A 23,440-nucleotide genomic window follows, 5' to 3' on the forward strand; every position below is an offset into this window, starting at 1 on the left:
TCAATTATCCCTTTAAAATACTTTATACAAGACGGAAAAAACCAGCCCTATAAGCGCAACAGACCATTTGATGTGAGTTTGCCTTGTGATCCAGCAGAGATTTGTCTCACTTGACCCGTGAAAAGAAAATGAGGACAGCGATAACCTCAAGGCGTCCAGTAAGAAGCAGTTTGTGGACCTATTCAAAGTAACTTACAGGACTGTTTCTGACTTCACTTGTAAGTCACAGTTGTGTATGTCTGCGACTTTGTCATGTCACAATCATGACATCCGTCTTAGCGCTTGTCACATTTTGACGTTAGCAGGAGGCTTTCGAAGAATGCCATCTTCTGTTGAAAGTGACAGCTCTAATCACAGGTTCCTGAAAGTTTGCAGGAGACACATTTTGTTCAAGCAGCAAACCAAAAGGCCGAAAAAAAGTCTTACGAAATTACAGTGTACATTTATACACACTTAGCTTTTCAAACAAACAAATCAATTAATCTGTTCGTGTTGAAGTTTGTGTTATGTAAAGACGGCAGCTTGAACGTCTGGAACTATAATTATGTTTGCATTTTTTTCCCCCCACAACAGATTGAGGATTTAATTCCAAGACTGAAATAGATAAGTTTTCCCACAAAGGTGGCTCTATCCCCCCCCAACAGCCCTCCCCTCTCTTAATGCTGGTCAAAGCCCTAAATAGCGGTGTGTTAAAACCTTGTTTAACTGTTATGAGTTCTGAATCATACCCTCACTTCTGCACACATGCATGCACACACACACACAGCGCTGTTGTGACTGGTGTGTCAGAGTTAAGAGATCAGCGCAGACCACCCCAGAAGAGAGGAAGGGAAAAGAAAAGGATGTGAAGTTAATGAGAACATTTTTTTTATTATGTTCCACTGCAAAAATATCACTCTTATTTATTTTTTTGTGTTAAACGCACTGAAAAGTTGTACTTTCCTTTTATTTTAAATGGAAAGAGACCAAATGCCGGTTAGACAATGCAGGAAAAAGGTAACCAGCAGAAAATGTCAGAAAAGCCAAGGTCCTTCATTCCTCAGTGACACAATATTTTTCTCTCTGTGAATGATTCAAATGCTGAGTGTGAGTGGACCAACTGGCGTGTGTGGAGTTACAGAAAAAGCAGCAATGAAAGGCAAAGGAAAGGAAATGTCCTTAAACCTTTTTCTTTATGTAGTGAAACGAAACAGTTTTGAACTTTTTCAGCATTGTTCCCACGCTATGAAAAGTTTTCTTTTTAGGAAGTGAGGTAAGGGCTTTGTGGAGAAAACAAACAAAGCTCTTTTTAGCGAGACATTCAGTCCTGACCGTGCGCTCTCTGAAGTCCAGTTTGTGTCTTGTTTACCGTGAGCTGTTATGAATGTGCCGCTCTTTACCTGTGGTTCCTGCTGTTTAGTCTCAGGGCTGAGCCTCCCTCACTCACTCTGGACAAAATACTTTTCCGGGGAGAACTTCCGCCCCTCCCCAAAACCACTTCTATCACTGGCCCCAGACAATACACACTCACAAAGGGCTTGAAAAGGCCAGAGCAACACGCACAAGCATGGGCACTCAGAGTCATGAATGGGAGCATTTGTACCTGTGCGGTGCAGGTAGAGGTGCGCAGACGGCCCCTTAAATCCCCCTTTTTAATGTCGAGGTCTGAGATATTATCACTTTTGTTCCTGTAAATTTAGGATTGAACAATAATAAGGAGATTTTTTGACCTCGGACAAATCCACAGCGTCACATCTGTCTAGACTAACGCGTGGACGAAAGTGCATTTGAGGAGACGTTCGTGTATTCTTCTTTTAACTTTGTTGTCATTGATTTATCTTTTGAATCGATCACAGCACTTCCTGTGCAAACCATTTATTTTTATTAAAAGTTTCTCAGAGTAAAAAATGTATAATTATGAGACATAAAAACATTATTTATATCCTCACTGCACATCAATGAATTTAATAGGTAGGCTAACAGCAAATATTACCTCGTAATACTTTTTTTTTAGTTTTTTAGTTAATGTGAACTTTTTAATGTTATATAAAATGAAAGCCACAATAATAATACATACAATTAAATGATTGCTTACAGTTTTACATATTTAAACATGATTGCAGTTAATGAAAATAATTTTATTAGCAGGAGGATATGTTGGGTATAGAGGACACACTGGATGTGCATTTGAGGGCTTTGGATTTGTTCTGATCCAATTTAACTTTCCACAAGCTACGTGAATTCATACAAAAATCTAGGCTTTTCAGAGAGTGTCCTCTGCAGAGTTAATGCAGACAACAAAGTTAGAAGTTCAATTTCCCTTTTGAAAAAAAGAAGAGAAAGAAAAAAAAAATCCAAAAGTAAAAAAAAGTCAAGTGAAGAGCCGACATCTTCTAAATGTAACTTTGAATGTATGTGAATATTTTCACTCTTTGAAATATAACACACACACACACACACAATGCCAAAGAAAGGGCCTGGAATGTGTTTACCTGTCTAATTCTACTCAACTCAACCCTTAACTTAATTACCAAGGTAAACGTGAGGGATCCCTCCCACTCTCTCATCTACACACACACACAAACGCACACGCACACACACAGGTTCGCACAGTTATTCTTCCGAGGACACTGCAGTGACTCACATTGATTTGGAAAGCCTAACTAACTAACTAACTAACTAACGCCTTAACCATAACCACTTAATGCCCTAACCTTAACCGTAACCTAACCAAAATTCTTAACTTAAACTTAACCAGTTCGGAGTCAGGGTTTGGGCCAGGTTTTGGGTCTTTATGAGGACTACTGGTCCTGACAGGGACAGTGTTTATACCACATCCACACACACACACACACACACACAAGACAAGTTGGCACTGACAGACCAGACCGTTTGGAATGAGACTGGTCCACTGCAGTGTGTTGACAGTGGCTCCAGTGACAGACGAGGCTTTGCGTTGACATCAGTCTCGACTGACAGCTCTGACCTTTTCCTCTGACCTGATGTATCAAACCTGTTCAGGTGCATTTATCACTAAGCTCTCTCTCTCTCTCTCTCTCTCTCTCTCTCTCTACGTCTCTTTCTCAGGGTTTCTCCGGCCAGTTCACCTTTTACCTCTTCTATCTGACGTCACAGCTGCATGCCATGTAAATATATTTACAGCATATGTTGATGGCAGATCAATGGCACGGACAAAGTGGGCGAAAGAGCACGAACCACTTTATTGCTGCAGATTTATACTGAAGTTGATTCAAGTCATTTCTCCTGTTTCTCTGTTGTAATTATTTAAAAATGGGATCTTCTGCTGTCCCTGTCATACAGTTTCAGACACCTGTCCTTGCTTAAGTCACTTTATACCGTCTTTCTTTATTGGTGAGAGACATATTTAAACTGAGAGAGGGAAAATCGGAGTTAGATTTTGGTGACATGTTGGTTTAAAGTGCTGGAACTAAAAGAAAAAAAGGAAGATAAGCACATAAAAAGCAATGTGAAATGTTTGGATTCAGAATGATATTGTTGTGTGTATATAATGTACTTGGTACAAGAGTCTAAAATTGATTAGCTGATGTTCATATCCCATCTGATTTATAATGTTAAATAATGTTTTGGGCTTGTTTTCATCGGCTTGGTTGCTTGTTTCTCTCGCAAGATCTGGCAACACTGAAATGTGTCCCAAGCATATTAGTACTTAGTACTTAGTACTATGCGAATACTAAGTGGGCAAATTATGGGCTTATTTAATATTATGCATCATTCTAACCTCTATAATTAATCAACCGGTAAAATCAAATGAATATGATATGCAAGTGTTTTGTTATGATAATCCATATTCCACAATAACACAGACGTTGTTTTTGTCTGCGGTTTGATGAAAACAGCAGAGTGAGTTTGGTTTCAGTGCTGGAAACATTTGCTTTGTGTGAAGGTCAATCACCGTTGTTATTGTTTGTTTCAAACTGCCGGCGTGCGAAAAACAACAAAACCTGAGCGACGACAAAGTCGACGGGAATATTTCCCACGCTGAGTCACCGTGACGCGCTAAAACATTTTCATTCACAAAAAGGAAAAAAGAACAACAAGCATCGCTCAAAGGGCAACATTTGGAAACTACTTTCATCTCATCCCTGCACCTCGTTTGTTGTCACTTTCAGACCTGCAGCTTTTCATCTTTAAATTGCTCGTCTGAGTGCCAACTGTAGCGTCCCGCTTCGCCACAGAGAGCAATAACCTGAAGTGGCTTTCTCAACTGTGAGGAAGCCATCGGATATTTTGATGTCATTGTTAAACCTGAGGGAACTGCCAGACTCGGGGTGCGTCAGGATTGGGCGTACTGAACCTGGATTAAAGTCTAAAATTAGGCTGAGGGCAGGGGAAAGTTTAAGTATCGGGTAAGTCTGAACCGACTGGAAAACAATTACGATTTCCTGTTTGGGTTCGGTGTTGTATCATGTTGGCTGAGTTGACTTAAATGGAATGCACAGTTAGCATAAAGTTTTAAAGCCAGATTTGCACGGAATGTGCTTTTAACTGGAAGGATTAATGAAAAGATTTAGACTTTAGACGTGAATGGTGGGATGACTTAGAAGAGAGGAAGAGAGTGACTTGTCTGGGAGATTCCTCCGAGGCTAAGCAGTGCTTACACGTGAAATGAACGCACACATGTGCCTGCACCGAAAGGTTCATCTCACACACTCTCTCACACACACACACACACACACACACAAAAACACGGTTTCCTCCTGTTATTGTGTGTGTTTTGTCAGTCTAATCTCTGGTCTAATCCTCACACTGCTGCCAGACAGGCAGGCCCACCCAGGTGAATGAGCCTGAACTTAAATATAACTTAAGTGTGTGTGTGAGCTTGAGAGACACACAGCTGGTGAATGACTCAGGTCATGGGACTTAGATGACACTTGAGGAGTAAGTGTGAGACATGGGAACACACATTTACAAAAACAATAGAAGGACGCAATCGTCTGCTCCATTAAAGTACGATATTTAGTTGAGATTACTGACAAAAACTCAATATACGGCTCATAAGGATGTTTGTATACTTGTATTATCATAATAAAATAGGCAATGTTGGGATTTTGTAGCCTTAGAAAAAGCCTTTTATGTGTATTTTAGGGAGATGTGGGAATAACTACAGAGTATTCGCGAAATACTCAAACATCAGCTAAAGTGAGAGTGAGTGCTTGGCACCATCTAGTGGACGGAAATGTCAATTCATGTTTTTATGCTAAACCACAAAAAGTTGAACGTTTCTTTGCAACATCAGTTAAAACAATTGATACTTGCTGTCTCAAAAATGATATAATATTCCTCCATTTTCTACTGTTTCCCAGCACATGAGGGGACGCTGGTGCCAATCCCAGCTGACATAGTGCCAAAGGCAGGGTATATCCTGTCCTCCTTTTTGGACAGTAGATGTCCCTCATTCTAACACACTGGACCTTTATGACACCCACATTTAAAATAACACAAAACTAATGACACAACTGACAGACGATCACATCAGTAATCTCACTCAGTCAGCAGACTTTCACCATCCTCGTCAATGCTCTGGTCACAGTCCGTTTAGACAACTGTAACTCTCTTACTCTCTGGTCTGCCACTCAAGCTTCTCCATAAACTCCAACTGGTCCTGTCCCCCTGCGATCTTCCTCCTCCTTGCTCCTCACTACACCTCCTGCCTAAAACTAACTCTCTCCCCACCTTGAGATCACAGCTGAAAACACATTTTTTAAGATTAGCATATAACGTTTGACCGCACCCCTGTCACGACTCTTTTGCAGAACTTCTTTTTTGTTTTGTTTTTATGCAACTGTCTGTGTCCTTTGTAGTGTGTTTTTATGCTGTCGTGAAGGGCGTTAATGAACGTGATCTAGTCCGTCAGCTGGTAACACTGAGCATAGGAGGTACTGATGTGCTTGTATGAAACTATTATGGCATTTCTAATTAGACTATGTCAAGTGGTTATCTGGTGCTTCCCCGGGCCCTGAACTTAACCCAAATAAAATAAAATGTAATATTGTACAGACACTGCACGTGGAACTTTGAAGATTTTTTTTTAATATATAATTTAATCCATGTTCTAGCCTTTCCCAGCTGACATTAAAACCTGAGTTGCATTTTATATTCAACTGAAACATGCTACAACTATTCTATACACCACATATGACAAACAGTTAATCCTTATTTATGCCATGCCAGGCTTGTCACATATTAAGCTGCAGCTGCATTATGACCAGTGGCAGGTAAAATACAGTAAGCCTGACTGGATTTGGCAGCAGCCTGGGACACAGGCGGCAAAGAGGTTCCTTCCAAAAAAAGAAAGATATCCCCTGTTTGAAAACTGACACCTTGTCCTCTATGATGATTTACTGTATTTTATTTGAGTTTTTTGGTCATCATGTAGGGGCAGGAAGTTATGTGAAGACGTGATGACATGATCATTTTTAAAAAATACTGATGAATCGAGAAAAGTTATTTGAGTTTGAAACACAGGGGGGGGGGACTGGTCTGCAGCCATGCAGGGTTCCTACCTGGTACATTGTAGTACCTGCTCTTTTCCCTTTGCAAGTATGTCAAGGAACTACGGTGGCCTGTGTAACCAGAAAGGACGCCTTCTTTTCATATTATGCTGCAGATTTCAAATGCATGTTTTGGCTCAGTTGCTGAGTGAAAACCAGTGACGGGTGACACCTGTGAACTTCCAGACCAGAAAGAACGTTGTTTTCCTGCATTTGCTTTACAAGCTCCTGTATCAAAACACAAAACAATGAGTAGTATTTTTACGACCCAATTTCTGCCAATAAACCCTCCTAAATTTTACAAACTGGACATTTTAATACGCCATTAAGGCAGGAGCTTTATCATCTGCAAAATGAAGGTGAAATATGACTCCACCCACTCATCATTTTAACAATCAACTTAACATGACAGAACATTTTTTACCTCCCGAAGAGTAGATTTCTTTTTAAATAAGATGTGTAAGCAAAATTGAGAAGAATATACATAACATCCCTGGATGAGCAGTAAATATCCCCAACCACCATTTTGCAGAGAGAAGCTTGTTGAAAGCAGGTTGGACTGAAGCACTGTGAGGCTGATTGCAGGTGAAGAGGCCTCTTGGTGTGCTGGGTAATTTACATGACATGATTACTCCAGCAGCCCTTTTCTTTGTGTGTGTGTGTGTGTGTCTGTGTGTGTGTGTGTGTGCGTGTGTCTGTGTGTGTGTGTGTCAGAGAAAGGGAGAGAAAAGGAAACAGCTCGGGAACAAGCTTTAGTGCTAAAATGGTGCTAAACATCTGTGAGCTTGATGACACTCACTTAAAACAACGCGAGGGGAGACGGGAGGGAGGTATGATTGAAGGAAGAAAAGAGGGAGAATGGTGAGGAAGAATGCGGGAGATGGGGAGGGGGGGGTCGTGAGGGGCAGAGAGGTATGAAGACAGAAGAGGGGAAAAAAAAGGAACGAGGGGAGCAAGATAGCGACGGAGGGAGAAGCTGAAGAATTATATTCATCAGATGCCTCCAAGACACTGACGCTAAATGTGCAAACATCAAAGACAGAGGAAAGGTGTGTGTGTGTGTGTGCAGAGGGCAGACAGGGCAGGCAGACGGCATGGTCTAACTTGCTGCAAAAGCACCTGAAGAAACAACACAAGAGTGGCACGATAACATCTACCCTCACGGTCTTCCCAGCTGTGTGTGTGTGTATGTCTGAATGCGCGTCTGTGGGTGTGTTCACAGGTCTGACACGCTGCGGTTTCCTCGCATCCTGCAATACACGTAACCTCTGAACCTTGAGTTTTTGGTTTTCTAAAACAAGGATGTTATGTTAAGGGAGCATGCAGATGCTCTGTTAGTGCAGTGTTGCAGTCTGTGCATCGGTGCATCGTCTTGGTGTCATTTCATACTTGTTTACGCTGATCTACATCATGCATGTGATTCTAATGCGTCTTGGTTTCTCTGAACAACGTATAACAGGCTCCACTCTGTCCTCGAGCAGGGGATGGTGTATTCACAGCAAACTATAAAAAAAACAATACATATGGTACAATAAATGTAATGCAATTTGAAGGAATGTACAAGTTTTCTGATCCATATGTGTTTTGTTGTGACTTTTATTTGTCTGATCCTTTTCTTCTCAGACAATCTTTTATTTTGTCTTTCTATATGAATTAACATCCAGATTCACATGGATGGATGATGAAATACAGGTTGTTTGTGTGGTTTGTACCAAGAAGCGCTTTCTACTTTATTATTTGTTACACTAATAACCTCAGGTCAATGTTTTTAACTGAGGCTCAGGTGGTTCATTAATACTAGTAATTAATTCAGAAAATATAAAACGTTTATCTGCAACTTCCATTAAGTTTCAGAGGTCGCTTACTGCTCTTTAAGGTTAAAAACAACAAGAGCAACACTGGCTTGGTGTAAATAACATAATTAAAGCAATGTCTAGCATTATATTAGTATCTATAATAGTCAAGCACTGGCTACTCTGAGGCAGTCAAATCAAATTCAGCTTAGGGCAGCATAAAGACTTCAAGGTCCGGCCCTGGACAGAGTCATTGGTAATGAACATATTTGTTGTTTGCGCCCATAGATGTAAACATAGATGTAACAATCTTTTTAAAAGGTGTTTCTTTTGTCAGTTATCTTTCTCTCAAGAAACAAACATTAAAAATAAATGAAGGTCTAGACACCTTGTGACACAGCCCGACATCTTCAGTGTCTTCTGAGGAGCAGACAACACTTGTGATGATGCATCGTTTAGTGACATTTCAGTTTTTAAGAAAACACTAAACTCTTACTTCACCTCTTGCTCTCTCACTCTGGCAGCGGTGGATTAGCCGAGTTCTGCTTCGTTTACCTCCACCTGTCAACGCTGCTACGCCTAGTGTGTGTGTGTGTGTGTGTGTGTGTGTGTGGCATTCAGCCATGAGAAGCTTCTGCCGAGACCCTACATCATGTGTTCTGTGTGACAGCTAAACAGTCCCACCCAGAACACACACACACACACACACAAAGTAATGCTTTTAGACAACTAAGTGGGAATCGGTGGCAGTGAATATGAAAACCTGAGGTTGATGTTCATTTTAGCTGAGAACGAAAGCTGGAGAGAGACACATAGACGGAGGAGAGGAATGGAAATCGGGAAAGACGGTTTGCAATCTCGATGTGTGGTCCCGTGTGAGTGTGAGGGAGCTGCACTTCTACGCCTCACTGCCATCCTCCTTCCTCCTCCTCTCAGAGCCTGCTCCAGCCTGTTAGCAGGAAGTGTCCTCCCAGCTGACACACACACACACACACACACACACACACACGCATACAGCCTCGACTTTAAATTGTTGGCAAAATGCCCCAAACAAGCAGACATTTCACACAAATATGTTCTGAATTTATACCTGGAGGAGAGCACGGATGGGTAGCATGAGAAATTTAAACAAGTGCATGAAGTGAATGCGTTGAGAAGAGTGAGCTTCAGCAGGTGGTGCTCTTTTGTGTGTTTAAAAAGGCAGAGCTCGACTCTACCTGCCTTATATTTTTCCAGTGACTAACTAAGTGTTGTATGGCAAGGCTTAAAGCGGTATTTGGTTGCGACAGATGTCAAACAGGAAAAACGTGTTCGGAAAACGTAAAAAATCTGTTCTAAACTTTGCCCACTTTCATTTCTTCAAGTGGATTGAGGAAATGCTGAGTCACGCCCTCGTGCAAACACAGTTTTCCAGTCACAGCATGAAATGAGTTGGCAATATGTATGCACAGTAAGGGAACAAAACATTATCTTAATTTATACAACTGTATCTCTACGCACCGCCACAGCGGATGATCCTCACATTTGATTTGGCAAAGATTGTTACACTGGACGCCGTCCCATTTATCCGGCCTATGAAACACTACAAGTGTCCCCCGTGTGGCTGGGGTCAATTTAGAGTGTACAATTAACAATGGAGATTGGGAACCTTGTTCAGGGGCCCCCCCAAGCCCTTGACCTCGCGGGGACTCAACCCGGCAACCCTTCAGTCACAAGCCAAGTTCTCTTTCCACTTGCCCCATTTGTATAAACATAAATTTGGCAATTTGGTGTGTTTTATTTTTACATGCAAACGTCCATGTCGTGCTTTTGTAGCATCTTTATGTTTCTTTTCTTGTATCTCATTGTTTGGGGTCGAGTTTCCCGTGTCCCTCATCAGACACCACCCTCATCATCCAGAAAGTCTCTTACAATTCAAAACATGCCTGAAATAGATGTTCAAGATGATCGGGAGAATCTCCAAGTGAAAACAAAGCTCAGGTGGGATACTCGTGTTATTCCAGGTGTCAGCGTAAAATACACGCCACTTCATTTAGTCGTTGTGCTTTTGCTGTTTCAGCTGCACTTATTGGTATGAAATTGAGATTTCAAAGTTTCCATTATCCTGGAACCGTGAAGACCCTGCAATAACTAAGGGCCTCTGCACACCAGGCACATTTGTTTTCATCTAGTTTAACCCATCTAGATTAAACCTGGATCCAGTCCATGTGAGTTTTCACATCAGCAGTGGAATTTGGCAGAGTGATTTTGTGGATTTTAGGTTTTTAGATGTTCCCCATTTAATCAGAATGCTTATTGTTGATGAAATGACATCAAAATTCTTTGACAAACAAATGTGACCTTCCTGAAAATGTCTGACAGACATCCTGGAGTCTCTCCTGAAGTGGTTAAGTGGTCAAGTTTTAGATCTCCTCTGTTCTTCAGTGTGGACTGTGCACACATTTGTTTCTTTGACTTGTGTTGTTGTTGTTGAACAGAAATGATGCAACAGTATTTGTATGTTCTTCATTTGAAAATGGCCGAGTCAAGAAATGTAGGGATTCCTGATGTAAACACAGCTATACTCATAAATACACAGACAGTCATGTGGCGTTTATATGCCTAATCAACTCGGTGTGAACTCGTTTGACAGCTGTCATGGACAAAAAGTTACGCACTACAGTTTGAGTGAGCTCATCGTCCCATGCAGCCATTGTTTTTACTTTCGTTTTTTAATTGATTTTACTTAAAAAGACGCCTTCAAAAGCCTCACCATCTGGAAGTGACAAATTCAAACGGTCACGCTAGAAACACACTCTGCAGGTCAACCAAGTTATTTATTCATTTTACTGTAAATCTTCCCATGTGAATTCAGTGACGGCTGATTTGTCTAAGTACCTGAATTAGAGAACGCGCGCGAGAGAGGTAATTAGAATCCAGTGATTAATGTTCTAATGAGTTTATTCTCCAAGGGGATTAGCATGGAGGCTAATAGCAGCTGTGCTAAAAACATCCCCAAAAAACCCAAAACACAGGAGACAAAATCATGGGCCAAGGATTTTCTAGTCTAAGGAAGAAGAAAAAAAAATATCAGTTTGTTGTTGTTGTTGTTGTTTTGGTTTATTCTGTCAATTTCATATCAACTTGAGTAACCTTGAGTAAACTTGTATTCTGACATGTACCAAACAAAGAATCTGGAGAGAAATGTTGACTCTTATCTAACAACAAAATAACAAAATAAAATGTATTCTTTTCTCTTTTTTGGAAGATTTGATGGACTTTTATTGAAAAATTTGAAATACATTAGAAATAGATATGTTTTTGTAATCCTACACACGATGAAATCCTCGCACGATTGTTTGGTTTCCCTGTTTTACCTTTTAAATTTCGTTTTTACTCAACAAGAAAAAAACATAGAGGGTGAAAGTGAACAGTGATAGGTTAGAGGTGAGAGAAACTCATCTGGAGGCAGGAGATGTGGAAAAAAGAGAAGAAGAAAAAAAACATACCTATGCTTGTAGCCAGTTGGGTTTTTTTACTGATAGGAAGAGTGACATTCAGTTTAGCTTAGCCCCCTTTTCTAAAGGAAAAGGAGAGATTAAGACAATCTGCTGCGAGGCACCTTACGCCAAGGTACTTAGAGACCCAGGGAGCAAAGAGGATTGTGGGAGAGAGACGGGGTTTCTGGGATAGTGTTGCAGGGGATCTTAGAGGGCATTAGCAATAACGTATGCTACCTGAGATAGACAGAGAGGAGACCACAGCACTAGCAGTGGACCCCTTTTGTTGACTTTTGTAGACTGGCTTAGTGGTCCTGTGGCGCACACACACACACACACACACACACACACACACACGGTGTGTACAGCACGAATCCTGAACACTGTATAATATTCTAATAGAACGAAACGAACACTCGTTATTTTTCTCTCTCTCGCTCTCAAACCTCAAACACACACCCACTCGCATACACACCAACGTATACACATTAACATAAACACAGTCTGTGCCTTTTGCAAACGGGAAGTTTATTAAAATTGGAAAACGGTTCCATAATCCCAATAATCCAGAGTGACCCACATGGAGTCCCTTATAGTTCTACTGCTCAGCATTCACAACAGACTGTTCTCTATGAGCAGATAATATAATGTGTTATCAACTCATTGTTTCTGAGGGACATAATATAATACAGAATTATAATAGAAGTATAATTATCAACAGAATTTGATAAAACTTAAGCATTTTTTTTTTTTACTGTACAGCAATAAACCTTTAGGTTATTTTACATGGTATTTTATATTTTCTTCATGAGCAAACAATGGTTCAGTTTTTCGAAAATAGAATATTTAACTAATCAGATTTAAGTTCAACCAAAGAGTTTCTCTTTCTCTAAAGTCAGACCTACTCTTAATTCTCTGCAATGAATATACAGTACGTTAACTTAAGGGGCTTAAATTGTTTTAAGACGGATTTCTTAACTTCTGGAGAGCCATTGGTTTTTCATTCAGTACAACTGTGACAAATCAATTATTCTGAAACAAGGCTTTATTCATATGTTTATAAGCCTCTATTGTTATTGTACAGGTACAACGAAATTGCAGGAGACTCTGCTAAGGTGCACGGTGACAAGATATACAAATATCTTCACATAATTTAGTGTAACATGACTTCTGACTGATCGCTGAAAGGCTGTGGATATGACATATTCATACGTAATTGCAGGAAACACCAGACTGATGTCAAACTAGAGAAGGTTTGTACTTGAATCCAACAAGTGCCGCTTGGTATTTTGTGGTTCACGCAGAAAACGTAACATTACATATCTGACACCGTGTGTAATCAGTGGGTATACTAACAGATTTTGATTTATTTCTTAGTTTATTTCAGCACAGCAGTTTGGATTTCTGCAGGATTGTACATTTGCCCGAGACTTTCAGGATTTAATTAAAAGATTAAGTTGCGTGTGTGTGTGTGTGTGTGTGTGTGTGTGTGTGTGTTAAGAAGTTTGACTTTAGGGACGTGATCTCTTGCCTCCGAGTCAAGTTGTGTTTCTCACTGATACTCGAAAACACATATTGTACACACACATAAATGCATATCAAGACGAGCACAGATGCTCATTTGTACACTGCCATTCATTCACACTGTGATCTGTCCTGTCCGTTAAGATTAGTTGTCACCCTTTTTGTTAAGAGGCTGATTTATGTGTTAGCCGTACGACCCAATTGCCGCCTGTGTGTGTGTGTGTGTGTGTGTGTAGCCTCAGGGTAAAGCAGCACAACAGCTGCGAGAGGCCTCTAAACGGCCCACCCTTCCTGTCTTTTTCCCTCCATCCTCTCTCATCCTCTCTTTCCAACATATAAGGCTGATGGAGGGAGGATTCTCAATAACTGCTGATTTGCTTAAAACCACTGGTTGTAGATGAAAACCAAGGTGCTTGAGACACCGTCAGGCACACAGCGACAGGAGGCAGGTAGAAAAAGAACTCAAATGTGACTCAAAACATTTTCCCTGCCCTATATCCTCACACTGTGCGTGTCCACCTTTACATCTTTGCAAATAAACATATATAGAGTTTAATTGTATTCTTTTGGAGTGCCAGTCAATCAAGTCCACGCTGTAAACTTGTGGCGTGTTGTGGGTGAAGTTTTCTGTTATTTACATCCTGTTGTATTCACTCTTATATAACAGTAACAGGTGGGCATGAAAGGGGGTCCCTGCAGGGAGACAGAGAGAGAGAGTCAAATGATGGATGGATTGGTGGGCACCAACGATGCCAACTCATGTGACAAGGAGAGGCAGCTGAAACAGACGGTCCCCTCCCCGTTTATTTGTGTGTGTATGTCACACTGCTTTGGCAGGGGTGGCACAACCATCTGCCTTGTTAGGGAGGTGCGTGTGTGTGTGTGTGTGTGTGTGTGCGTCTGGGGCAAGACATGCCGAGATAAACGGGTGATTGAGTGTTCATGGCTGCTTGGTGAAAGTAAATGGAGATCTGGCACAGGCAGCAACACACACACACACACACGCACACACACACACACACACACACACACACACAGACAGTCAGCTGAATGCATGAGACATTAGGGTACAGTTGACCTGCTTGGAGAGTGGGCACCATGTTTATTTACCTCTGTGTGTGTGTGTGTGTGTGTGTGTGTGTGTGTGTGTGTGTTCTTGTATATGTGTCTCTGTGAGGACCAAAAACATGTATAAACCATAGGGAGTGAGGACATTGTGTCTGGTCCCCACATTTTTAAAGGGCTTTTGGGGGGTTAAGATCTGGTTTTGGGGTTAGGTTTAGTTTTAAAACTGATTTTAGGTTAGAGAAGCCTTTCTCAAACAGTTCTACCTCAAGTTTAGCAGGCGGAACTTTTGGTCTTGCTGTAACCTGTAACTGGTCTAGATTTTGTTGTGGTACATCACTAAAATGATTTAGTGATGTACCGCAACAAAATCTAGACCGGTCACAAGGTTTGGATAATGGAGAAGTTTCTGACAGGGGCAAAAAGAAAACTGTGCAAAGTTCCGGTAACAAACAACAGTTCCAGATGGAACAGTGATTCACGCCTGCCAAAACCCAAGACGAGAAAATACGACGCCGCATATCTCAGTCTTGGATTCACGGAGTCCTTGAAGAGGAAACTTTATGAATACCGAAAGCAGGAGAGTGGTTTAAAATAAACTGCCGGTGTAAAGAACAAAGCACAGCTCGCTTCCTACAAGGTTGCATACAGAATTGCATGTACCAAGATACCACACACACACGATCGCAGACAAGCTAAAACAACATTTGAATGAAGATGTATTCATTAGTATAGCTGTGTATACATCTCATTTTGCCAGCTGACAGGAAGAGATTAGTTTAATGTCAAGTCAGATGGAATCCCTACACTGCCAGGTGTCAGGTATAATAGTATTTCTTGACTCAGCCACTTTCAAAAGAAGAGAATACAAATAGTGTTGCATAATCTCTGTTCAACAACAACAGAAGTCATGCAATGTCGCTTCAATTCAAAGAAAATGAAAGAAACAAATGTGTGCACAGTCCACACTGAAGAAAAGAGGAGATCTTTCTTAGTCTGGGATCTAAAATGTTACCACTTAACCACTTCAGGAGAGACTCGAGGATGTCTGTCAGACATTTTCAGGAAGGTCACATTTGTTTGTCAAAATTTTGATGTAATTTCATCAACGATTAGCATTCTGGTTAAATGGGGAACTTCTAAAAACTTAAAAGCTACAAAATCACTCTACAAACATAATTTGTATTGCTAAAGCAAAAATGTTATTTGCACAGGAAATTATTGAAAGAAAATAAACCTTTGTTCTAATATTGATTTAGAATTGTTTCTTTCAATAAATGTTATACCTGACGCAAGTTTGAGAACTGGTTAGGGTTAGGCATTTAGTTGTGATGGGTAAGTGTCTAGGGAATGTCTATGAGGGACCGTTTGTCCCGTCGCTGATACTGTACAGGTGTTTCTTCAGTTTAGGTTAACTACGAAATTGTATTTGGACCCGTTTGTACTATTATTATGTGCATGTAAGACACCATTATGCTACAGTCATAACTCAAACTCAATGAGGCATTATTGTTTTCCTCCTGAATTACGATTATCTCTTTCTCTTACAACTGTCCGTCAAATTGACGTTGTAGTTTTTTTTGTAGAACAGAAAAGAGACTGCAGTGGCAGTGGCTTGGACCACAATCCTTTCCTGTAACGGTTACCACATTTCATCATGAACAAAGAAGAAAGATGAACTGAGGAGGGATGTCACAGTGACAGTAATATCCAGATTAAAGTATACATTACTGATGATATCAGAGGTCAGAAAACAAGTTTGGCATGAACAGCTTGTTAAATGTTGTGAAGAACGATCAATGTGTTGAATGTATGGTTAACTGCTTGGGCTATTACGCAAAATATGACAATCTTTACAACATAAATGTATTTTGGTTAACCTGAGACTGATGCACATAACTACAAATGATACATAATCATAGGAGGCTGTTACTTTTGGTTAAATATCCTCACAACTGAAAATCCACAATTCAAAAACACTATAAATAATGACTTAAAAATGTATATTTAAGGTTACATTACATCATAGATGGAACTCACACTTTCAGGCTTATTTAAGAATAACTTACAGTCATGGGAATAAATGAAGCCCCTTACAGCCAAGTGGGAAAGTGTTCATCAAATATTACTAATTGTATTTAATTAAAAATAAAGATTTCATCTTGTTTACCTTTTTTCTTTTCTTTCACTCCTGAGCTACCAGCAGCAAAGAGTCAAATAAATTCCATTTTACAACATAAATCTGATTTGTCACCTGGTAAATCAATCTTTTTAACCATGTTTTATGCATGTCAACATTGTGCTAATGTGATTGCATGTGGCTCCTGTTTTTAACTGTTTTCCATGTGTTATGTGTCCTTACTGCCTCTGGCCCGGATCCTCATTGAAAATGAGTACTGGCTCTAAATTGACCTACCTGGTCAAATAAAATTCTCAATTCAATCAAAATCCCAGATGTCTGACTTCCTCCTGAGATAAAATGATTACAATCAACTCGCTGTAAATCAAATATTTGCACTGCTGCGTCTACCATGATTGCTCAGTCAACGTCAACATTGGGTGACGTTGACTGCAGGGCGGAGCCACGAACAGGCAAAAGACCTACAGTGAGAAACAGACTTTTACTTCAGCAAAAACATAAACAACACGTGTATATTGATATTCAGTAAAATGATGTAACACGGAGCTTCATTTCACAAGTCCACAGCAGTGCAGTTTAGAGAAAAGAGAGAAGAGCTGAAATCTACGCGTTCCAAGACAACAGCGTCTGTTCACCAAATTGACTAAGAAGGCCGGGGCATCAACACAGGCAGCACTTAAAGTGGCGCGCATTCTGACGAAAACACAAAAAAGCAAAAAAAGAAGGCTATGACTTCAGTGGCTGAGGCTTAATTTAAGGACGATTAAAGTAAGAAAGACATTTCGTCTGCTATCGCCGATGTAGACTACATCTCTGTGCCAATGCAGTTGTGAGGAGAGTGTCAGCGCAATCTGATGATGCAGCGTAACAGCTGGAACCGACATGAGCAGGTGCAAATGGTTTTCTATTCAGTGCGATGAGTCACACGAGTCCAGCAATACGGCCCAGCTGGCTGTATTCAATTGGATGATGTTTGATGACTTCTCCGGAGGAGTAGTGTGTGACCTTACTGCCACTGAAAACTACGACCGTGCTCGGCAATATTTACAACACTGTGAAAGACTATTTTGTAGAAAAAAGAGCCCTGTTGAAAGCCTGGTGTTGGAACTGAAGGCGCAGCAGCTATGACAGTTTGTCACTCTGGAATCATTGTTGCCCACCTTAAAGCAGACCTGGACTTACCTTCAGTTTGGAACATCATTGAGTCGTACATGAAACCTGCTGTTAAGATCATCAACTCAAGTAACCCCAGAGCTTCAGTCTGTTCCTGGAGGAATGTTCTTCAGGATATGGGGCTCTCCTCCTTCTCCTCCACAATGAGGACAAGTCTAAGTAAGTGTACGATATCATGGCACTGTCTTACCTTGTCAAGGCTGAAGCAGAGTGGCGACTCGACCTTGCTGTCCTGGTCATTGTAACTCTTAAAAGGAACCACTGGAACCTGCACCTGCAGGGTAAAGACAATACAAAGTGTGATATGATCAGTTCTGTTCGGGCAAACTTTCACTCAAAGATGCAAAGATGGTGGAAAACTATACATGATCAGATCAAGAGTTAAAGGTACACAAATGAGCTCTGTGTGACATCTATTGCCAACTCCTTTATATATGTGGACTTAAGTGTGAGATATCAGGGGAGAAGAGATATCTCATGTTTGGGCTTTAATCTATCTTTATTAACATGTATACAGTCTGTGCATAGTGAAGCATGCAACACAGATTGTATTCAGTTATTCTGCCTAGTATCGGACCGATACCGATTCCCATCCCTAATTGTTACATTCATTTTGTAAAAGTTGCTGACAGTGTAAAAAGATTAGAGCCCCTGCTGTAGGTGGCCTAACCTTCCTGCAGTTTGTGAAACCTCACAAACAGCGCACATTTCTCCAAGATCATCAGGTCTCATCCCAAATCTCACATCTCCCTGAGCATCATAGAGGGCACTGGTGTCATACCAAACCTCTATTGCCCTGTTTCAGCCTCCCGCCTCGTCGTCCTAGACCTAGACTACGTCCACATTTCAGCCAGCCTCATTTTCACATTTCAGAATGGTGACCAACAAAAAAATACTTAAAAACAAATAATTGAATGCGTAAAATTGCTTAGGGGTTGACCCGATACTGTGAGCTGACAGCTCTCTTAACAGAGACACTGAGACAGAAGAGCCCAAACAACAAGACAGTTCTGTCTTTTTTATTGCCGTCCCCCTTCTCTCCCTCTCTCTCTCTCTCTCTCTCTCTCCACCTTCTTGTGCCAGTCTCTCTTTTCCTCTGAGACAAAGACAGAAAGCACTGAGCAGTGAGAGCAACAGTATCTGCTGTAATCACACTGTCTGTCTGCAGTCTATTGACTCTGGTTAACTGAGACTCACTTTGTTTGTGTGTGTGTGTGTGTGTGTGTGTGTGTGTGTGCGCGCATGTGTCAGGTTCAACACTGGAGCAGAAATATATCAGAAAGAAAATAAAAAGCCAATTTGCCATTTTCCCACATTTCCCGTTTCACCTGCGACATAGAAATCATGTTTTTCCTTCAATATTTTCATGGATGACAAAATATTTTTTGCATTTTTCATTCTTTTCTTCACGCGCTCCCTCAAAAACAAGGTGGCGAAACATATTTCGTTGGACCCCGTGAATCGCGCGTGTGGCCCAATTAAGTCCCAACATCCTGCCTCTTCTGCTCACTTCACCTATCAATCCATTCGTCTTTCCCTCCTCTGTCCCCCTGTCTCTTTGTCCAACGTCTCTTACTTATCTCCTTCACCCTTCCCTCCTTTCCTCCCTCCCTCTCCTGCTACCTGCCAGCTGCTGCTCCGGGCCTCCTGGCTCTTACAGTTTTCCCCGGGACAAAAGAATGGATAGAACTTAAAAAAAGAGAAAAGAAAACGATTGAGAGCTATGATCTTCTTTGTTCTGTGTCCCACTCTGTCCTACACGTTACCTTGTTCTGGTCTAGCCCCCCCCACACACACACACACACACACACACACACACCTCCTTCTCCGTTGTATCCCTGAGGGAGTCTTCATGGTCTCTAGTGTCCCTGCCTTGTCTAACGGTCACTTAGTCTGTCCTGTCTGCACAATGTGAACAACAATGGCCTGCTTTTCACCTCAAGGCTAAACACGGGGACAGCTGGAGGCTTCTTCAGTTTTCTGTCCACTAAGAAATTCAAATAAGGCTTCTTAAGATTGATTCCTAAAAAAAAAAAAAAAAAAAAAAAAAAAATGGCTGATTTCCTTTACCAGGCTAACCAGGACTGGAACCACATATTTACCCATGCAGCATCATCATATCTCATATCATAACCACAGACTGTTGACAAAAAGTGGATGTAATGTTCCAGTTGGCCCAGTGAGACAACCCGGAAGTAGGGATATACCGAATAGCCACAAGGGGGCAACTCTGCCATCTCCTTTTAGCCTCTACCTCTCATTTGATTGACAACATCAGTAGACATTTTTCCTGAGGAGTTAATTCTCAGTCTTTCTACAAGTATGTCAACATAACTGCTTCTGTCTGTTGTACAAGTGTCTTCCAGTTTGAAAATGAAGCACAGGAAGTAAGGCAGTTAGCCACCAGGGGGCAACTCCAATGATTGCACTCGTTTGCAGGGAAGTCTAGTGGAAACTGAGCAACATTCTCACTTCATTCTCTTTCTTCATTATATTTACTTCATTTATAACATCAACAAACAATTTCCCGAGGAGTTTATGGTCCCAATTATTATTTTCAGGCCTTCGTCGATAGCACACAATGTCAATTTTGTAAATGATGTTCCCATTTAAATGAAAATACTCCCATAAAAATCAGTCTCTATAGTTTCATGCAGTCAGATGTATAGGGTTTATATATATTTAACAATCCGTGTAAACATGGGTCATTAAATAACAATAAAAGGGAAAAGACTGGAACGTTTTACTGTGAAAGGTCAAATTACAACGTTCTAAGGAAGAGACCAGGCCTGCAACAATATAGATTATTGTATGTTATATGTTATATATCAGATTATCTGTTGTTTTTTTTTAAATAATTAAAACTAGTTATCTGATTTGTCAGCTTCTTCACTGTGAATATTTCCTGGTTTCTTTGCTCTATAGAACAAAGAAATGATTATTAAAACTGATACATTTGGGTTTGTGGACAAAACCAGACATTTGAGAACATCATCATTTCAAGTGTTGGGAAACACATTTTATGGACAAAACAACTCATCAATTCACTGAAAAAATAATCAATTACGGAAATAATCGTTAGCTGCAGCCCTGGTAGAGACAAAAAGGGATAGTAAGTGTAATTAAAGGACCCTCTACGAAAGCGTAGTTTTACACTTCAGTCACATTCATAGTTTTTGTTTGATTTGTAAGACTGCAGCAATATGGAATGAAACACTTGTTGTTCCCCTGCTCCTGTTGTCAGCAGCTTCCTGTTGGACTGTGAGTTACTTAACTGTCACATCTGACCTGCCACAGCAGCAGCAGCAGCAGCAGTTTGACCTTATTAATGTCAGCACGACTTTGAAAAACATCATCCTGTCAATGACGAGTGTCATTTTATAACACCGACTTTCATCTTTCTCCTCCCATGTCTCTACATGAACACAAAGGCATCTCTCGGGTGGGAATCGTTTATATTTGAAGAGATTTTCGTCTCGTCACGTCGATGGTCTCACCTCACTTCACATCACCCTGAGAGGTCTGCATCTGTATCATCTATTGTTATATACGCAGCTTATCAGCAATTATCTGTTGTCTCGGGAGCGATGAAAAACCAACGACTTTAATAATTTATCACATCCTTCATCTTCGTGTAATCAGATTAATGTAATCCCATTATACGTAACCCAGCCCAGCCTCCTGTCAAATTAAATGTGGAGATGAAACGACAAAATACCCATCTATCCATCTATCTAACCATCATTCCCTTTCCTCTTATTAACCTGTTGCACTCAGGGATGTGAATTATACAGGAGGAACTAATTGTGAATTTGACACCAAGGATTACGAGCCTTTAGCTTAACAAAATACCTCCTCCATCAATTATTCAATGAGCAAATCCAATATGGGACGGCAGGCTGCACTGATAGACCGACAGAGGGACAGGATGACAGTCAGACTGATGTGGAAGTAAACAGAAACAGAGACGTGCAGAGGCAGGTCAGGTTGATACAAAACACTATAAATGGTAATGACTACATTTCTGCATGTTTGTCACCGGGATCCTCCAAAACTAAAGTGAGTGAGAGGTTGTGATCAATGTAATCTAAGCTGTTAGTCGCACTGTATGAAAATAAATGCATGGGGGATAGAATTCTCCAACATGGAAACTTTGTTTTGATGTGTAAATGAGTAAAGCAGCACATTCAGAGTCCTTATGCTCTTTCCCTGAATGTAAGGTGTATATAAGGACTAAAAGTGGGAACAGCAAACTCATAACATGTCATATCGGATTCCAGCTGTTCCTCAAACAATACAAACAGAACCTGCAATGCAAGTCTGGACAAATAATCTGGCCTGTGACAGGTTTACATAATAACTGTGATAGTTTCTACTCACTGGATTAGCTTTTTGGTCATTTAGATGAATTATTTTAAGTCATAAATGACGGGCTCTTTAAATCCTGTGGTGTGAAAGAAAAAGATGAGCAAATATATAAGACAGCTGACTGGGATGTGTCACATAAAATAAAGTCTGCCGCACATTAGAGGATAATCGGCCAGATTTCTGTCGCGATCTGGTCCTTCCGACTATCGTGGATGTCTTCGGATTTTAGGCTGATTTGAACAGATTATAACCAATGAGAGTGAGTTGACCTGGAAACAGATGTTGCATAGTTTTGTTTAGAACTGTATTGTACAAGCAAGTTGATTCTATCTGTGAGATCTCAAACCCCTGGAAGCTCGTCCCTGAAATAGCTTGATTAAACACCAAGTGTGTGTTCCTGTGTCGTGACTGGACCGTCGAGTCTGTGCTTTCTCAGGATTAAAATGTTGAAAATTGGTTGCAAAGTTTGCTGTACCTGTGGTTTCACAGGCTTTTAAAATTCTCTTTTGTAAGTTCACTCTCTCTTAAAGGCCCTCACATACTCCTGAATGACCCTCGTTTGGCGGTTCTTGCCGCTTGTTCTTGACACATCACCTGCGCAGAACTTTTTTTCTTGTGTGGTGTCCGACCAGAAATTTGAAGTGAATTCAATGCATGTCATTCCTCGCCAGGAGTTCTGCACTTTAGTTTCTTTCTTGTGAAGTATGAAATGTCCTTGTCCAGAACTAACTTTTCTTGCTCTTGTTCTTACCACACATATCTCTGCTCTTGCAGAGTAAGTACAGGCCTTTACTTGGTCTTGTGTCCTGACTAAGTTGTCTGTGTAATCTCCCAAAACAGTGTTGCCTGCTAACTGCTAATCCCTGCTTCTCGTTTTCGTCCTTGGCTACTTGCACCAATAATGTAGAACCAGTAAAGAGTCACTTTGACGGATATTAAACTCTTTACTGGCGCGTATCCATCAGTCACACCTGCCTTCATCCCCTCAAAACAATCCTGGTAAAGCAGGTATTTACTTATTGGAGGCAAACATGCCAGTAAAATGTGCAGCTCTCTCACTGAGGTTCTCTAACATGAGGTTGGATTGAAGACACAAAGTATTTTCACCAAGGCCAGTGGTTTCTCTTCTTTTCTGACACTGACACAATGCACAAAAATAAAAAATAAATAATCTCTTAAAAAATAATCTCTTAAAACTTAGTTTAACAAAACTCAAGTCACTTGGTCTGAGAATCTTCACAGAACAGAACATGCAGTTCTCACTGAGTCACTAGTTGTTGAAACTGTGCAAAAATACCACACTAAACTAATTAATAACTTAATTTAGCCATTGTTTTCTGACAAACAGGAAGTAATGCAGTGTATTGTCAGGTTGTCTATTACTTA

The sequence above is a fragment of the Solea solea genome, chromosome 9 (genome assembly GCF_958295425.1).
Source record: "Solea solea chromosome 9, fSolSol10.1, whole genome shotgun sequence".
NCBI lineage: Eukaryota > Metazoa > Chordata > Actinopteri > Pleuronectiformes > Soleidae > Solea > Solea solea.